The sequence below is a fragment of the Lynx rufus genome, unplaced genomic scaffold, assembly GCF_022079265.1.
Source record: "Lynx rufus isolate CCGP_SWC_20201006 ecotype Redwood Valley unplaced genomic scaffold, mLynRuf1.p SCAF_1, whole genome shotgun sequence".
Classification (NCBI taxonomy): Eukaryota; Metazoa; Chordata; class Mammalia; order Carnivora; family Felidae; genus Lynx; species Lynx rufus.
The window spans coordinates 90,185,637-90,204,922 of record NW_025814823.1 but is presented as its reverse complement, the minus strand read 5'-3'; positions in this window follow the sequence as shown (position 1 = coordinate 90,204,922).

Here is a 19,286-nt window from a genome sequence, read left to right as displayed (position 1 = left end):
CAAATTCCCCTTCTCCTCAGAGTTCCAGCGGGCCCAGTTCCCAGCCTTCCATCTCCAGGTGCTGGCAAGGAAGAGTTTCAGTCCTTTAGAAATGTATCTGGCTCCTCTGGGAGCAATGTCTACCTTCCCAGGGCCATAAACAGGGGTAGCTTGTGTATAAAACATACTACATAGCATGGGGGGTAAAGCAGGGGTGGGGGGGCAGCTCCAGGGATCAGAGCCCAAGCTGGGTTCCCTGGACAGTGTTGGAAACCTCAAAGGATTGTCCAAAATTTCTCTTCTTCCTCCTCCCCCATCTCTTCTTCCTCTTCCTTTTCTTTCTTTCTTTCTTTCTTTCTTTCTTTCTTTCTTTCTTTCTTTCTTTCTTTTTCTTTCTTTTTTAATTAAAAAAATGTTTGTTTGTTTTTTTAAATTTTGAGAGACAGAAAACAAGCAGGGGAAGAGCAGAGAGCGAGAGAGAGACGCAGAATCCGAAGCAGGCTCCAGGCTCTGACATATCAGCACAGAGCCCAACGCAGGGCTCAAACTCACAAACTGTGAGATCATGACCTGAATTGAAGTCAGATACTTAGCAGAATAAGCCACCCAGGTGCCCCTCTCTTCCTTTTCTTTCTCTAATGGCACAGGATCCCCTCTGGTCCTAGTAAGGCCCTGATCTTAACTTATTACTTATGGTTTCCTTTATCACTACCCCTCACTCCCCTTGCCTCCCCACAGGTAACCATATGAATGCACTTAATGTAGATCTCTTGTGTTCTCCCCAAATGTGTGGTATTGTTTGGTGTACATGTGCTTCTTAATCATTCAACAATGCTGGTTATAGATGCCATTCTATTTCTCATTCTCTTCATCTAGCACTATATTGGTATTTTATGCCTTTTTCTTACACTTATTTATTAAATATTATATTGAAATGTAACATACCTCTACTAAAGTGCAAAAAATCTTTTTTTTTAACTTTTTATTTATTTTAAGAGAGAGAGAGAGAGAGAGAATGAGCGGGAGAGGGGAGAGAGAGAGGGAGACAGAGGATCCAAAGTGGGCTCTGTACTGATAGCAGCAAGCCTCATGCGGGGCTCAAACTCACGAACTGCAATATTATGACCTAAGCCTAAATCAGATGCTCAACCAACTGAGCTACCCAGGTGCCCCAAAGTTTGCAAAAAAAAATCTGTATATACAGCTCAACAGATATTTAGTAAGTGAAAATGCCATTGTAACCACCATCAAGATCAAGGTGGAGGACATTACCAGCACCGCTGAAGCTTTTCTGGGCTTCTCAGTCATTAGCACCCCACTATTCTGATTTCTGGTACCATAGGGTAGCTTGCCTGTTTTTGTACTATATTGAAATAGATTACAATGTGTGATTACACAATGCATACTCTTTGTTGTCTGGTTTCTTTTTCTTAACATTATGTTTGTGAGATTCTTTCTTCTTTTGCATGTAGTAGTAGGAGGTGCCTCTCTGTCTTTGCTGTATAGTATTCTGCAATTGATTTGTCCGTTTTCCTGTTGATGGGGATTTCTATTGATTTCCATCTGGGGCTATTCTGAGCAGAGCTGTTTTGAAGACTGTGTGTATCTTTTGGTGGACAGGTGCACACCTCTCTGAGAGTATATACTCTGGAGTGGAATGACTGCATCATAGGGTAGGCATGGAGTTAGCTTTGGTTCTCCCTTCAGCCCTGAATGAGCCTCTCTTTTTGTTTCCCTGCTGGGGCTCTGTCCCCTGAAGGTCTTGGTCCATATTGGCTGTCCCTGCCACTGCTGCTGATTATCAACATCCTGTCCCCTCCCTCCTGCCAAACTATGGCCACAGATGAAATTGTGGAAACCCAGTCCAACCCCATGGGACAGGCTAACCTAGAGGATACACAGTGTATCCTCTAGTATCCTCTAGTATCCACAAGGAACACACTGTGATCCTGAAGTCCGAAGAAATGCTACAGGGGAAGAGCCCTGCTGGGGACATCTGGACTGTATAAGAGACATGTTTGAACACTGGCTGGGCATTTTCACATTCATATCAGATTTGCTGTCTCCTCCTTTTGAAGGACCCAGTGGCATGCCATGGCAATGGCTGTGAAGGAAGATGGTGGAAGGACAGTCCCCAGGTCCCCAGAGTGCAGCCTCTGGGTCACCAGGGCCAGCACATGGAAAGGGTATTTCAGGAAGTGCAAAAAACATTTTTATTTTAATAATTAAATGTTTGCTTTAATATTATCGTATTTGTTTTAGCAAGTGATTTTGCTTTTCAATGATAGTAATGTCAACTGCCATTGAAAAGTGATGTGTCTTGGGGTGCCTGGGTGGCTCAGTCAGTTGAGTGTCCAGCTTTGGCTTGGGCCATGGTCTCACGGTTCACGGGCTCAAGCCTCACATCGGGCTCTGTGCTGACAGCTCAGAGCCTGGAGCCTGCTTCGCATTCAGTGTCTCCCTCTCTCTCTCTGCTTCCCCGCAGCTTGCACTCTGCCTCTCTGTCTCTCACTCAAAAATAAATAAACATTAAAAAATGTTTTTTCAAAGTGTAGTGTCTTAGAGAAAAATATTTAATAATAGGTGGAACACAGAGGTGGCAGAATTGTAGAAGTGGTGTGCAGATAACCAATGTATAGCAAATATTTTTAAATTTTATTTTATTTTTTTTTTAATTTTTTTTTCAACGTTTATTTATTTTTGGGACAGAGAGAGACAGAGCATGAACGGGGGAGGGGCAGAGAGAGAGGGAGACACAGAATCGGAAACAGGCTCCAGGCTCTGAGCCATCAGCCCAGAGCCCGATGCGGGGCTCGAACTCACGGACCGCGAGATCGTGATCTGGCTGAAGTCGGACGCTTAACCGACTGCGCCACCCAGGCGCCCCTTAAATTTTATTTTAAATGTTAATTTTTTTTGAGAGAGAGAGAGCCAGAGCATGAGTGGGGGAGGGGCAGAGAGACAGGGAGACCCAGGATCAGAAGCAGGCTTGAGACTCTGAGCTGTCAACACAGACCCCAGTGCAGGGCTCGAACTCACAAACCATGAGATCATGACCTGAGCTGAAGTCAGCGCTTAACTGACTGAGCCACCCAGGCACCCCAATGTATAGCAAATCTTGACAAAGAAAATAGTAGGGGCTTCTGAGACAGACACCCAGGACTGGATTGACATCAGTGCTGCTGACTGTTAAGTATTCAGGGATTTTGCAAGCCTCTTGTTAAACTATCGATCCCTTGAAACTGGCCATGATGGAAGGTAATATTTACACCACAGAAATTGGCACACTATGACTCCAGGCTTTCTCCCTTCCTCCCTTCCTCCTTTCCTCCCTTTCCCTCTCTCTGTCTCTCTCTCTGTCTCTGTCTTTCCCTCTCTTTTTCTTATTTTTCAGAGAGTGGTTTACCAGAGTGCTCCTGGCTCAAGTCCCTGCTTGGACACATGTTAAGTGTGTGACTGCTCCAAGCCCCTGTCCCCTCCGGGGTAAGTTTTCCTCTGTGAAGTGGACCTAGTGACCTCTCCCTCATTAGCTCTGACATGCAAATTGGATGGTGGGGTCCTGGAAGCTGTAGCTACCACCATCCCTCCCCCCTTTCCCTGTTATTGTTAGTGGAAGCACAGGAACCTGTGGCCTGGGTGAAGACTGCCGTGCACTCCCCACCCCAGCCAGGCATCATTCAGAGCCAGCCGTCCTGAATGCGTGGATGCCCAGGCTGGCCAGCATCTTGCAAACTCAGGCACCAGGTGCCCCACTGCCAGCAGGGACACAGCATAACAGCATCTTATGTAGAAAAATGTACAAAACATTGAATTGGCAGTTCAAACTTTTCATCTTTCTTAACAGAAAACTGAGTATAAGAAAAAGTTGGGGGCGCCTGGGTGGCTCAGTTGGTTAAGCGTCCAACTTTGGCTGAGGTCATGATCTCCCGGTTCGTGGGTTCGAGCCCCATGTCAGGCTCTGTGTTGGCAGCTCAGAGCCTGGAGCCTGCTTTGGATTCTGTGTCTTCCTCTCTCTCTGCCCCTCCCTGGTTTGCACTCTGACTTTCAAAAATAAAATTAAAAAACATTAAAAAAATTAAAATAAAAAAGAAAAAGTTGAAGGAATGGCACAATGAGCACTTGCACCCCACCACTTGAGTTGAATCGTGGTTAACACTTGGTCATGAATCCTTTACTTGTCTATTGCTTTAATTTTAAGGATTTTTTGGGGGGAACCATTTGATGACCCTTTGGGCTATTCTCCTGTATCATGACGAAAAAGTCAATAGAGAGTAATTCTGTAAAACAATCCCATATCCTACCCTATTCAAATATTCCCAAGCATCTAAAAATGTCCCCTGGTCCCTACTTAAAATTGTTTTTCAATTTTTTTAAAGTTTATTTATTTATTTTGAGAGGGAGAGAGGCAGGGGAAGGGGGGAGAGAATCCCAAGCAGGCTCTGAGCTGTCAGCACAGAGCCCAATGCGGGGCTCAATCTCATGAAACATGAGGTCATGACCTGAGCCGAAATCAAGAGTTGGACACATAACCTACTGAGCCACCCAGGCACTCCCCGTTTTTGTTTTTGTTTTTGTTTTTGTTTTTAATGGGATCCGGTGAAGGTGGTTCTGCATTGTGTTTGGTTATGTTTTTTTTTTTTTCTAGAAACTCAGACTTTGAGGGTACAGCCCCAGCTTCAGAAGATTACAAGAAGTAGATGGCTGTCTGGCGACTTTGAGTGTGTGTCCCACACACACTGCACCGCTAGTGATCCACCGGAAAATGTATTGAGTACTGCGATTATCTTGTCAATAACAAGTATTGTATCATGATTTTTTGTGTGTGGGCATTTAAATTACATCCAAATTACTGCAACTTTCCTCATTTTTAATATACTGGGAACCTTGAAAATGAAAGTGGCCAGGCTGCTCTCCACTCTAGGTCCACTAGAGGAAGGAAACAGACGTCCTCCCCCCTTTTCCTGGCAGTGTGGCCTTAGGGAAGTAGTGGCAGGGGCATGGGGAGCGCAGGCCTGTGATTCTGGCCCAGCCTGGGGCCACCTAGGTGAGAGTTAGCCTGGGGTCCACCGAGGCGGTACTGTGAAAATCCCCATCGAGAGAAGCACAATGAGAGACAAACCAGCTCAGGTTTGGTCATGGTCCAGAAGCTGGCATTTAATTCTCCCTGAGGACCCCCAGGAATAAGGACTATTGCACCCATTTTGCAGGTGAGGAAAGTGAAATTCAGAGAGGTGAACTCTTTGCCCAGTGAACTTGTTCTAGCTAATGAGGAGTGAGGGGTGGTGCTGGGATGGAAACCCAGCCCCCCCGGCCTCAGGCCCCTCACTCATTTCCCTCCTGCCTGTTGGCACCAGGCTCAGGATTCAGACGACATCTCAACTTCCTGGTACCTAGCCAGCCTGGGAAGCCAAAGTCTCTGTCCAGGAATTCGGGTGGTACTTGGGGCCAGTGCTGAGTGGGCACAGGCTGCTGGGGTGGCTGCCTTTTAGCAGGATCGAAGGCATCACTTCGTCCTTTGTCAGTTTTTGTTTGGTCAGAGTGATGAATTACTGAGCCAGAAGCCGAGAGAGGAGACGCCGGCTGGGCTGAGATGGCCTGGGCAGGCAGGCCCACATGTCTGACCCTCAGGCTGGCCTGGAGCAGTAGTCCTTTGGGTCTCCAGACCCCTCTGCCAGGGGGCCTGGGTGTGTCTGGGAGGGCTCTCTGCTCATAGGCAGGAGAGACGAGTACAGAAAGAGACTCTTCCGGAAGGTGAGTCTTCCCTGCAGGGTGAAGACAAGGTGACAGGGCTGGGCTCAGAAAGAATAGCACCCGGAAGTTTCTGGGGATCTGGGCAGCTGGAACTGAGGAGTGTCTTCATCAGGGCTTGGCTGTTAGGCTGAATCAGTGTGGCTTTCCTCCGGGAAGAAAGCATCTGACCTGTCTAGTTTGAGTCAGGTGCCCATATGTTGATGCTAGAAACACAGGGCACCTTGACTGTCTGCCTGCCCTGGGAACATCCAGGGAGGAGGATAGCACCCAACAGCTGACATAGCCTGGTGAGCACAAGAGGCAGAGGTGGCCCTATCTGTTGCAGGGAAACTGACAGGCTGCCTGATCCCCCCACCTGCCAGGTGAACCCTGCTTGTTTCTTTCACAAATAGAGGTGAGATTCCAAATCTCTCTGTTCAGACATGTCATCCAGCAAGGGGACCATGCTGCTTCCAGTTCATTTGTGGCCGGCCTAGAGACTGACAGCAGAGGCTTGGCAGTTTTTCTATGGTCAGAAGACTAGGGATTCAAGTGGAGAAGGCAATACAAACTGCCAGCCCAAAGCTGACACCAGCCTTCATGCTCTTTTAAACCAACATTCTAGGGGTACCTGGGTGGCTCAGTTGGTTAAGTATGCACCTCTTGGTTTTGGCTCAGGTCATGATCTCACGGTTCATGAGTTCAAGCCCTGCATCAGGCTCTGTGCTGACAGTGTGGAGCTTGCTTGGGATTCTCTCTCTCCTTCTCTCTGTGTACCCCTCCTGCCCCCCCCAAATAAATAAACTTAAAAATTTTTACAAACCCAACATTCCAAACAAGGAAAATAAAATAAAATGAGCTATGTGCACAAGGATGTTTATTGCAGCATTAGCTACAGAGTTGGAAATAAACTCATTTATTTGTTAAGCAAATTATGGTACAACAAATTTGAGGATGATTATGAAGCTATTAATACATCAAACAAACTGGAGCAGTGTGAGGAACACTTATGATGTACTGCTGAGTGCAGACGCAGAATAGAAAATAAATCTCTGGCTGTCACTCTGTAAAACAAGTCCACATATGTGAACAAGGCCAAGCAGGGAACTAGCAAAATGAAAAGAGTTTGGTTTATTTGGGAGGATTATGGGTGACTGTTTTTACCTTCCGCTTTTTTTTTCCCCTAGTTTCAAAAATGTGGTGTTCTTTTTGCAATTACAAGAGAGCTTTCTCTGGTGATCCATCAGGAGACCACTGAGGAGCTTATTTGAGGTAGTAGGATTGTGGCAGGTAGAGCCAAGGGTAGGGAGACTGGGGTATCATGGGGTGTCAGACTAGCAGAATTGGGGGTGATGGCTCCTGGTGACCCTCAGTCAAATTCTCCTTTACAGGCCTGATACCCTCTGTACATTTAATGATTCTATCCCCATCCCTTGGTGGGGGGGGGGATGGATATAAATGGATATATTGACTGTGTGCACTGTTGCTAAAGAGAAATCTCACATTATTACAGCATAATGGGATATGAATGATGGCAATATTTCTTGTTCAAAAATTGTGCCAGCTTGTTCTTACTGAGAGCAGAGGAGGCCAGCCCATTACCCCCACTGGAGTCACGGTTGGGTCTCATTTTTGCCCCAGGAGAAGTTACAAAAAGTGGGGAACACATCTCCCCAGTGAAGCATATACATTGTGGTGGGTAAGAATCCCCTAAAAAATTGGGGTGGAGGTAGCCAGACCTGCCCAGATATATGAAAAAAGAAATTTTACAAGAGATCTCACCTGTGGGGGATGAAGGCCCATGATGAATGCCAGGATACTGTGTGCCAGGGTGGGGAATGGGGGCAGATGATGTGAGGGATCACTTGGTGACCATTCCAGTCCCTTCTCCTTTGCCTGATTCCGTGGTAGGGGCTATAAGGAGATAAAAACTCAATTTTCCCATACGAGCATCCATCCACTCACCCATCCACCCACCATCCACCTATCCATCCATCCATCCATCCATCCATCCATCCACACATCCATCCATCCGTCCACCCGTCCATCCGTCCATCCATCCATCCACACACTCACCCACCCACCCACCCACCTATCCATCCATCCATCCATCCATCCATCCATCCACCCATCCACTCATCCATCCACTCACTCATTCATTCATTCAGTATGTTTATTGAGCAGCAGTTCTAAGTACTTGGAATACCTAAGCAAATAATCAAATATCCCCACCCTCAGGTCACATTCCACCTAGGATGACTTTCTGTCTAGGGTGCTGGGATGGAGGGTCTGCTGTTGCCACATCTTCCCCTTCCTCCTGCCCACACGGGGTCATAAGCATTGAAGCCACACACCAAGGGTGGTTGGAGAAGCAAGGGTGTAGGAGCATGGGTGTGTACCCTCTGCATTCTTCTGCACTTCTTTGTTTAAACCACTGTGTGAAAGATTTCCCATTATTTGCATCTGAATGCAGCCCTAACTGGTATAGAGAGAGGGAGAGAGAGAGAGAAAAGAGGGGGCACAGAAAAACTTTATTCCTGGGTACTGTGTGTCTTGGCATCCTGAAACATCCCCCATACAGTTCATTTTAAAAGATTCCTAAATTAAGCCTTGCCTAGAGAAGGGAGCTCCTCCTGACTGAAGGGATGCAACTCTAAGGATGAAGGAGTTTGGGATTTGGGGTGAGTGAAAAGGGAAGTTGAGGAGGGCCCTGCAGCAGGTTGGTGGCCCTGTAGTCACTGGGCAGTATATACTAATTGGGACCATGTTAGTGGCAATTATCAGAAATCCAGCTCAACGTGGAAGAGAAGTTTATATTTGGTCACTTATGAAAAGCCCAGGGTTTAGTCTAACCTCAGGCACAAGTGAATCTAGGAGGTCAAGTGATAATCAGAGTTGGAATTCCTCTGACCCCCTCTTGACCTTGTTCTCTGTTGCCTTGGTTCATTCTCAGGTGGGCTCTCCCCATATGGATGCAAGATAATTCCCAGGATCTGGGGTGGGGGGCTACGTTCTATCCTTTCAGAGTCCCAAAAGGGCACAGTAAGAGAGAAAGTCCTTTTCTTTATCAGTGGACTTTCCAATCCGTATTCTGAGTCCCATTCATTTGCCTCATGTCATGAGTTCAGCACTAAGCCAACCACTGTGACCAAGTGGATAAAATGCTCTGACTGGCCAGACCTTACCACATGCTCACCCCTGGAGGCAGAGGGAGTCTACTTGATCCAACCTTGTGAACTGAGAATGAAGATGTGGCATAATAAAACAAAAAATATTTGGTCTTTGTCCCTGGTTCCCGGCACACAGCTCCTAAAACCATTGGCATCTGCAGAGTGGTAGAGTGTCTTTTGGATGCTAAGGAGGTGAGATGGCTGGGGTGGGGTTGGGGGGTTGGTGGCTAGACAGCTTCAGAATGGGGGCTGGTTGCCAGAAAGACCAAGGCATGATTAGAGGGTTAGAACTTTTGGCCCCAGCCTCCAAACCTCCAAGGAGGAGACTGACTTAATCACCAATAGCCAAATGATTTTATCAGTCATGCTTATGTGCTGGAACTCCATTAAATTCCTAAGCAACAGAATTTTGAGAGCTCCCAGGTGGGTGAGCACTTCGATGTGTTAGAAGGGGTAGTGCACCTGGAGAGGGCATGGAAGTTCCACAACTTCCCCATATCTTGTTCTATGCATTTCTTTCCCATTTGGCCATTCCTGGATGTATCCTTTATAACAAACTGGTAATAATAAGTGAAGTATTTTCCCAGTCCTATGAATCATTCTAGCAAAATATTAAGCCTTAAAGAGGGATGTTGTGGGAATGCCTGACTTTGTAGCTAAGTCGACCTGAAGCACAGGTGAGCTGGGAACCTGATACTTTAGACTCTGGCATCTGAAGTGGGGACAGTCTTGTGTGACTGAGCCTGTGGAGCCTGTGACCTGTGGAGCCTGATGCTAACTCCAGGTAGTTAGTGTCAGAATTGGATTGGATTATAGGACACCCAGTTGATGTCAGAGTTGGTGTCTAGAGAGTTGAAGAATTGGTTATTGGTGTGGAAAACACACACACACACACACACACACACACACACACACACACACCAGAGGGGTTACCCAAGGATGCACTTACAAGCTTACAGGACATAGATCTGGGCAGGGACAATAACTGATACACTTGGGATCCTTACCTATGACCAGAGGTAGGCTTGCTCTTGTTAGGTAGTTCTCTGGCACCAACCTAGGGACAGTGGCTCCTGGAACACATCCAAGAGAAGCTCAGGCTGAGAGGGGTCACTTAGGATGCTTTGGGCTGCAAGTAACAAAAGACTTCACTTAAACTGGCTCACTTGAGAAGGAAATCTGGAGGAAAAGGAGGTGCCAGGCAGGCTATCCTGTGTGGGCTTTATCCCCAGGCTGTCATCTCTCACAGCTGCTGAAGGATGCCAGCAGTAACTGGAACAACATATTTCCTTGTTCCTGTTGGGTGGGGAGACAGAATGCGTTCCCTCAACTGTAGAATAAAAATCCTCATCTTCAGCCAATTGTGGTGACCTGCCCAGTTACCCCTGGACAAATAAGGTCAACAAGGAAATGCCAAGTCTCATTGGGTTAAGTCTGAGCCCTGACGGAAAGGGAGCTAGGATTACATCATCGCTTAGGCTGGAGCTTTGCTTGCACTAACTTCATGGAGGAAAGGGATACATGTAAAAGGGGGTGAATTGTGTGTAGGTACTCTCAGTACAGAGCTGCTGCTGTTTGATGCTGCTCTGACCCATGTGCAAGAGACCACCTCGACTTCCCTACTCTCTCCTTCTCTGCCTCTTCTTCTGTTTCTCTTCCCTTTCATCCTCTCTTTCCCTACGACTCTGTCCTTCTACTTCCTGCTTCCCTTTTGCCCTCTCCTGCAAACTCCATTCCATATGCCTATTCCATAAGGTAATTTTTTAAAATGTTTATTTATTTATTTATTTATTTATTTATTTATTTATTTTTTAAATGTTTATTTATTTTTGAGACAGAGAGAGACAGAGCATGAACGGGGGAGGGTCAGAGAGAGGGAGACACAGAATCTGAAGCAGGCTCCGGGCTCCGAGCTGTCAGCACAGAGCCCGACGCGGGGCTCGAACTCATGGACCGTGAGATCGTGACCTGAGCCGAAGTCGGCCGCTTAACCGACTGAGCCACCCAGGCGCCCCTATTTATTTATTTTGAGAGAGAGAGAGAGAGAGAGAGAGAGAGAGAGAGAGAATCCCAAGCAGGCTCCACGCTGACAGTACAGAGCCAGACATGGGGCTCTATCCCACAAACCATAAGATCACGACCTGAGCTAAAGTCAAGAATCAGATGCTTAACTGACTGAGCCCCCAGGCACCTCTCCAGGGCAGGTGGCTATACCTCCTTAAGCCTCAACTTCTTTATCTTTAAAATGAAGGGATTAATATTGCTCTCACATGGCACTTGGAAATGTTGAAAGTTGTATTTCTGGGTTCTGATGCTGGTTAAGATGAAGACCACTACAGTCTATCTATCCCACTGATTACAACTAAAAACTCAAGACAAAGTAAATACATAACTCTGACATGCTAACAGTGGCAGGAAGGTTGAAGAGAAGAGTCAAAACTTGAAGAATGACCCATCGTGGGGGTGAGATTCCCAGTTTCTCTTTTTCTCTCTGGTCTCCCAGTTTTGAATGGAGGTCAACTCCAGGGTAGAATGTGCAGAGAAACCAACTCTCTAGCCAGAAGACTGGGACTGGGGTCTTTGCAAGATGAAGCATGGGGGAGGGGGAGAAATTCTTGAGCTCACTTTATTTAATCTTTTTTTTTCTCTCCTGCCCCTGTCCTGAGGACAGCCCCAGCTGCAGACCTACACTCTGGTACCAGCAGCACGAACACCTACAGATCTAAGAGGAAGCCCATGCAAGCCAGAGAAGGTGGGGTGAATCCCAGAGAGAAGAGAGTCGGAGGAGGAATTCCTAATTCTGTGGGTAAGCCAACACAAATCCCCAGGCTCACCTCCAAGCTGCGCAGAACAGATCCAAAGCAGCATGGCTAAGTTTTTTTTAAAAGCTTTTATTTTGAAATAATTACAGATTCATAGGACTGTACCCTTCACCCAGCTCCCCCAATGATGACATCGTAAATAATTGTAGTGTAATATCAAAACCAGGAAACTGACATTGGCACAACATAGGCCTTATGCAGATTTCACCAGTTTTTACATGCACTTGTGTGTGTGTGTGTGTGTGTGTGTGTGTGTGTGTGTGTGTGTGTGTAGTTCTATGCAATTTTATCTTATATATAGATTTGTGGAATCAACAGCACAATGAAGACACAGAATGGCTCCATCTCTGCAAATAGACCCTCTCCTGCTGTCCCTTCATATTTGTATCCACCCCCATCCCCTGCTCTATCCTCTGGCAACAACGAACACTGTCCCCTTTTCTGTAGTTCTGTCATTTCAAGAATGCCATATAAATGGAATCATACAATATATAGCCTTCCAAGATTGGCTTTTTCCACTAAGTGTAATTCCTATGAGATCCATCCAAGTTGTGACACGTATCAATAGCTTATTCCTCATTGAGTAATATTCTATTGTATGGTTGCACCAGAGTTCATTTTAATAATTTACCCTAGGAAAGGAATTTGAATTGTTTCCAGTTTGGGACTATTATAAATTAAGTTGCTATGGGGGTGCCTGGGTGCATCAGTTGGTTAAGCTTCTGGCTCTTGATTTTGGCTCAGGTCATAATCTCATGGTTCGTGGGATCAAGCCTCATGTTGGGCTCTGGGATAACAGTGTGGAGCCTGCTTGGGATTTGCTGTCTCCCTCTCTCTCTCTGTCCCTCCCCTGCTCATGCTCTTGTCTCTCTCACTCTCAATAAATAAATGAATAGATAAATAAACTTAAAAAGTAAATACATACATGCATACATACATATATAAGTAAGTAAATAAGTAAATCTGCTATGAACATTCATGTAAAAGTTTTTGTGTGAACATTGTTTTCATTTCTCTGAGATAAATGCCCAAGAGTGCAATGGCTGGGTCATATGGTTAGTGCATATTTACTTTTATAAAAAACTGTTAAGCTATTTTCCAGAGCATTGTACCATTTTACATTCCCACCAAGCAAAACCTTTGAAAACTAAGATGACATTGGATCTACCAATGACAGAAGAGAAGACAGAACCTGTGGTCTGAACCTAACCAGGATTGCTTGACTGCTAAAACCAACACAACAAAATTCATCCTCCAAAGGATTTTAATAGTACCTGGAATCTCACAATATGGTATTCAAAACATCCAGAATACAACCCAAAATTAGTTCAAGTACCAATAACAAGGAAAATGTGACCAATTCTCAAGTAAAAAGACAACCCACAAAAGATGCCAACCTCCTGATAACCCATATGTTGAAGCAGCTATTAGAACTATGCTCCAGGAGGGAAAGGTAAACACATTTGGAAGAAAAAATTGGAAAGATGGATATTCTCAACAGAGAAATGGAAACAGACAAATGGGAATTTCAGAACCAAAAAATTACAGTATCTGAGCTAAAAATTCACTGAATGGTAGAGACAAAACAGATGAACGTAAGGGAAGGGAAACAAAAATAATATAAAAACAGGGAGGAGGACAAAACAGAAGAGACTCATAAATATGGAGAACAAACTGAGAGTTGCTGGAGGGGTTTGTGGTAGGGCGGATGGGCTAAATGGGTAAGGGGCATTAAGGAATCTACTCCTGAAATCATTGTTTCACTATATGCTAACTAATTTGGATGTAAATTTTAAAAAATAAGAAATAAAAAAATTCACTGAATGGGATATGTGCCAAAATGGATATGACATAGGAAATAGTGGACTTGATGGTAAACCATCAAGAAATGATTCAATTTGAAAAATATACAGAAACAGAACGTGAAGAAAAAAAAGAATCCTCAAGGATCATGGGACAATAGCAAAAGGTTCATGATTCATGCTATTGAAGTCTCAGAAAGAGAGGAGAAAGTGATTTGTACAGAAAAAAAATTAAAGAAAATTTGGCTGAAAATTTCCCAAATTTGATGAAAGACAACATTTACAGCAAATAGCAGTAGGATAAACTCAAAGAAAACTACGCTCAGGGACGCCTAGGTGGCTCAGTCAGTTAAGCGTCCAACTTCAGCCCAGATTATGATCTCATAGTTAGACCCCCGTGTTGGACTTTCTGCTGACAGCTCAGAGCCTGGAGCCTACCTCAGATTCTGTGTCTCCCCTTCTTTCTGCCTCTTCCCCACTCACATTCTGTCTCTCTCTCTTTCTCAAAAATAAATAAACATTAAAAAAACCCTCTCTGCTCAAACACATCATAATCAAGCTGATGGAAAACTAAAGACAGGGAGTAAATCTTGAATGCTGTGTTAATGGATTGGAAGAGCTGACATTGTTAAAATGTCTGTACTAAGAGCTAACATTGTTAAAATGTCCATACTACCCAAAGCCATCTATAGATTCAATGTAAACCCTATCAAAATTCCAATGGCATTTTTCACAGAAACAGGAAAACAGTCCTAAAATTTGTGTGGAACCCAAAAGACCCTGAATAGCCAAAGCAATTCTGAGAAAGAACAAAACTGGAGGCATCATACTTCCTGATTTCAAACTATATTACAAAGCTATAGTGATCAAAACAACACGGTAGTGGCATTAAAGCAGACATATAAATCAGTGGAACAGAATCAAGAATCCAAAAACAAATTCCCTCACATATGGTCAACTAATATTTGATAAGGTAACCAAGAATATTCAATGGGGAAGGATAAACTCTTCCATAAATGTTGGGCAAACTGGTTATTCATATGCAAAAGAATGAAATTGGACCCTTGTACAATTTATAAAAATTAACTTGAAATGGATTAAAGACCCAGATACAAGACCCGAAACTACATATATCCTAGGAGAAAACATAGGGAAAAAGTTTCTTGACATTGGTCTTTGAAGCAATATTTTTGATACGACACCAAAAGTACAAGCAACAAAAGCAAAAATAAGTAAGTAGGACTACATCAAACTAAAAGCTTCTGCACAGCAAAAGAAACAATCAACAAATGAACACATCCTATGGAATGGAAGAAGATATTTGCAAAACATACATCTAATAAGGGATTAATATCCAAAATATATGAGGAACTCATATAATTCAAGAGCAAAAAAACAAACACCAAAAGAAAAGAACCCCAAATACTCAAATGTAAAACTGGGCAGAGGACCTGAATGGACATTTTCCCAAAGACATACAAATGGCCCACAGGTACATGAAAATGTGCTCAACATTCAATCATCAGGGAAATGGAAACCAAACCACAAAGGGATATCAACTCACACCTATAATCGTGGCTATTGTGAAAAAAGGAAAGAGATAAATATGGGTGAGGATATGGAGCACTGCTGCTGGGACTATGAATTGGTACAGCCACTGTGGAAAACAGTATGGAAGTTCTTCAAAAAATGCAATTAAATTTTAAAAGAGGGGCAGAGGGTCACCTGGGTGGCTCAGTTGGTTGAGCGTCCAACTCTTGATTTTGGCTCAGATCGATATCTCACAGTACATGAGATCAAACCCAGTGTCAGACTCCATGCTCAGCACGGAGAGATCTTCTCCCCCCACCTCCCTCTGTTGCTTCCCTACTCACACCCTATAGATAGATAGATAGATAGATAGATAGATAAAATAGAGCTACAAGAAATGATCCAGGTATCCCATTTCTGAGTATACATCTGAAGGCAATGGAATCAGTATCTTGAAGAGATATCTGCATTGCCCCCCACCATGTTCATTGCAACATTATTCACAATAGCCAAGACATGGAAGCAACCAACATGTCCATCAAAAGATGAATGGGTAAAGAAAATGTGATATATCTATATCTATCTCTAGCTCTATCTATCTATCTATCTATCTATCATCTATCTATCTATCTAGAATAGAGCACTATTCAGCCATAAAAAAGGAAATCTTGCTTTTTTTTTTTTTGACAAAATGGATGGACCTTGAAGACATTGTGCATAGTGAAATAAGTCAGACAGAGAAAGCAAAAAATCATACGATACACACAAACCATACATGGAATCTAAAAATGATGAACTTGGGGCACCTGTGTGGTTCAGTTGGTTAAGTGTCCATCTCTTGATCTTGGCTGGGCTCAGGTTTGTGAGTTTGAGTCCCGCACTGGGCTCTGTGCTGATGGCACGGAGCCTGCTTGGGATTCTGTCTCTCCTTCTCTCTTCCCTTCCCCCATTCGGTCTCTGTCTCTGTCTCTGTCTCTGTCTCTCTCTCTCTCTCAAAAATAAATAAATAAACTTAAAAGAAGAAAAGAAACCACGGAAGCCAGAAGACAGCGGAGCAACACCTTAAAGCACTCAAGGGAAATACTTGTCAATCTGGAATTCTATATCCAGTGAAAATGCCCTTTAGGAATGATGGTAAAATAAAGATTTGTCTCGCGAAACTGAGATTTGTCACTGGTAGAACTGCAATCAAAGAAATGCTAAAGGAAGTCCTTCAGGTAGAAGAGAAAGGCTACCAGAGGCATACATGGGACTTACGGAATGAGGGAAGAACAACAGAAATGCTAACTGTCTGGGTAAATATACTAGACTATTTTTTCTAGTCTGGATGATCATTGAAAGAGGAAATTATGACGTTGTGTGATTGGTCTTGTGATGTATGTAGACATAATACCTATGACCACTTTTATATAAAGAGGACAGGGTGAAGGAACACAGAGGTAAGGCAATGAATTCAAAGTTTAAGGAAACTATACAGACTGAAACAGGGAGAGTCCCCCTTCTCCTGGGTCAAAGCACAGTGCAGCCTGCAGACCCTATTTGTGCCTCCCAATTAAATGGAAGGTTTTGACATTCAGTGACTGTTGACTGAAAGAAACAATCAGTGAATCTAGCCCCAGGTCTGTGGTCCAGCCAGCATTTTCAGAAAAGGCCTTTGGGTTTTACTCTCATGCACAGATTTCCAGAGAAAGAGGTCCTTCCTGTGAACCCCTCAAGGCTGGAGCTCAAGCTAAATTTCCCCCCATATTTTCACCCCTGCTCTTGTTCCTTGCACCACTACCCCAGCTCACGTCAGGCCTGGCACCAGAAGCGTGGATCCAAGAAGGATCGCAAGCTCTTCAGCTGTGCCCAGCCTTGGCTCATCTCTGGTTTGCCTGCAGGAACCTCTTTATATATGACCTCTGGTGAGAGACCCTTGAGTTTTCTTTGTGGAACTTTCACTCTCACTCTTGGCTCATGTACTTTGGGTGAGCCCTGCCTCCCTAGGTTCAAGGGGAGCCCATGGCCCCAGCCTGGCGAAGCAAAATCACCCCTAGGCACAGTGTCTGGGGCCATCAATATTTCCAGGGACTCAGGGAAATGTTCTAATTTCTTTTAAAATGTAGGGGCCCAAGATTATATTTGTCTTTATACTAAGGCAGTCATAAAATAGATTTATAGAGGGGCACCTGGGTGGCTCAGTTGGTTAAGCATCTGACTCTTCATCTCTCCTCAGGTCATGATCTCATGGTTTATGAGATCGAGTTCCACATCAGGCTCTGCGCTGACAGCTCAGAGCCTGCTTGGGACTCTTTCTCTCCCTCTCTCTGCCCCTCCCCTTCTCTCTCTCTCTCTCTCTCTCTCTCCTCAAAATAAATAAACTTTAAAATGTATATATTAAAAAAAGGAAAAAAGGTATATTTTATAGAAGAAAGGACCCACAAAAGCAGAAGTGCCTGGGGTCTGCAAAAGTCATGATGCAACCTTGCTTATAGGCCAGCAAAGGGCCCCAGGTAGGCTTGTGCTGCAGGTCGGTCCACAAGGGGGTGTTCCAAGATCCTTGCTGGAATTTCTGGAAAGGGGTATTGCCAAGCTCCTGGTGGGTCAGCCTTGAGCCACAGTGGAGAGGAGGGGCTATGATGTCCACCTACATGGGGTAAACCTGCCTGAGAGAGGAACCAGACAAAGAAGAAAGGTCAAGCTCCCATAGCATTGCAGTGCAGGCAGTCCTCAAGCCACAGTTGAGCTGCATGTTCCTGTATTTTATTTTATTTTATTTTATTTTTTTATTTTAATTTTTTTATTCCAATATAGTTAACATAGGGTTACATTAGTTTCAGGTGTACAGTACAGTGGTTCCACAATTTCCTACATCACCAGGTGCTCATCACAACAAGTACACTCCTTAATCCCCATCACCTGTTTCACCCACTTCCCACCCCCCCATCCCCAACCCCTCCCCTGTGGTAACCATTGGTTTGTTCTCTATAGTATTTGAGCAAAGGACTCTGAAATTTTGCTGGGGCCAGTTTGTGTTGGATTCCTATTATTCACAACCCAAAGAGTCCTGGCAGATGTAGTCTATGAGGAAATGCCTTTTTATTAATAAAGCAGAATACAGAACTGCTTCAATACTTTAGGGTTACTGGCCTATTCAGATTTTTCTATTCTTGTTCGTATTGTTATCTTCTATTTTTCTGGGAAACTTAGTTTTGTCATGTCATTTTTTTAAGCATGAAGTTCTTTATAATATTCTGATATTGTTTAGAGTATTCTCTTTTTTTGATTAAAAATTAAAAAATTTTTTGTGTGTTTATTTATTTTTGAGAGAGAGACAGAGTGTGAGCTGGGGAGGGGCAGAGAGAGAGGGAGACACAGAATCCGAAACAGGCTCCAGGCTCTGAGCTGTCAGCACAGAGCACAGCATAGGACTCAACTTGGAATGGTGAGAGCGTGACCTAGGCTGAAGTCAGATGCTTAACTAAGCCAACAAGATACCCTAAGGTCTTTCTACTTCTTACCAGGCAAGGCTTTGATACTCCAATCCCATGTTGTGGATAATAACTTGGTGTGTCAAACTTTTCTTGTACAAATTACTCAATGGTTTTTCTCTCTTGACTAGATTAAGATGGATGCATGTGTTTTTATTTTTATTTCAAAATTTATTTTATTTTTTGTATAGGTAACTATATCAGTCAGGGCAGGCTAGGTTGTGTTGTAGTAACACTGCCAAAATCCCATTGACTTTATTATTTTTTTAATTTTTTAAAAAATGTTTATTTTTGAGAGAGAAAAAGAGAGAGAGAAAGAGAGAATCCCAAGCAGCCTCTGAGCTGTCAGTGCAGAACCCGACATGGGGCTCGAACTCACAGATTGCTGAGATTGTTGACCTGAGCTGAATTCAAGAGTCAGACGCTTAACCGACTGAGCCACCCAGGCGCCCCCCATTGACTTTCACACCTTTCTGGTGCTCCACGTTCATCCTGAATTGTTGGCAGCTTCGCTCCATGTAGCTCTTACTCAAGAACCCTGGCTGACAGAGTTTCCATTGCTTGAACACCGCTAATCTCTGGGGAGGGAAGAGGAAGAACATGGCGTCTGTCACCTCTGCTCATATTTTATTGACTAAAACAAGTCACAGGCCTGCACCTAACTTCTGGGGATGCAGAAGTGCAATCTGACAGTGGGCTTAGGAATAGGAGATCCAGAAATTTGAGTGAACAGCACTAATTACTGTCAGAGTAGTACATTCATGTGGGATACAGCCACACAGG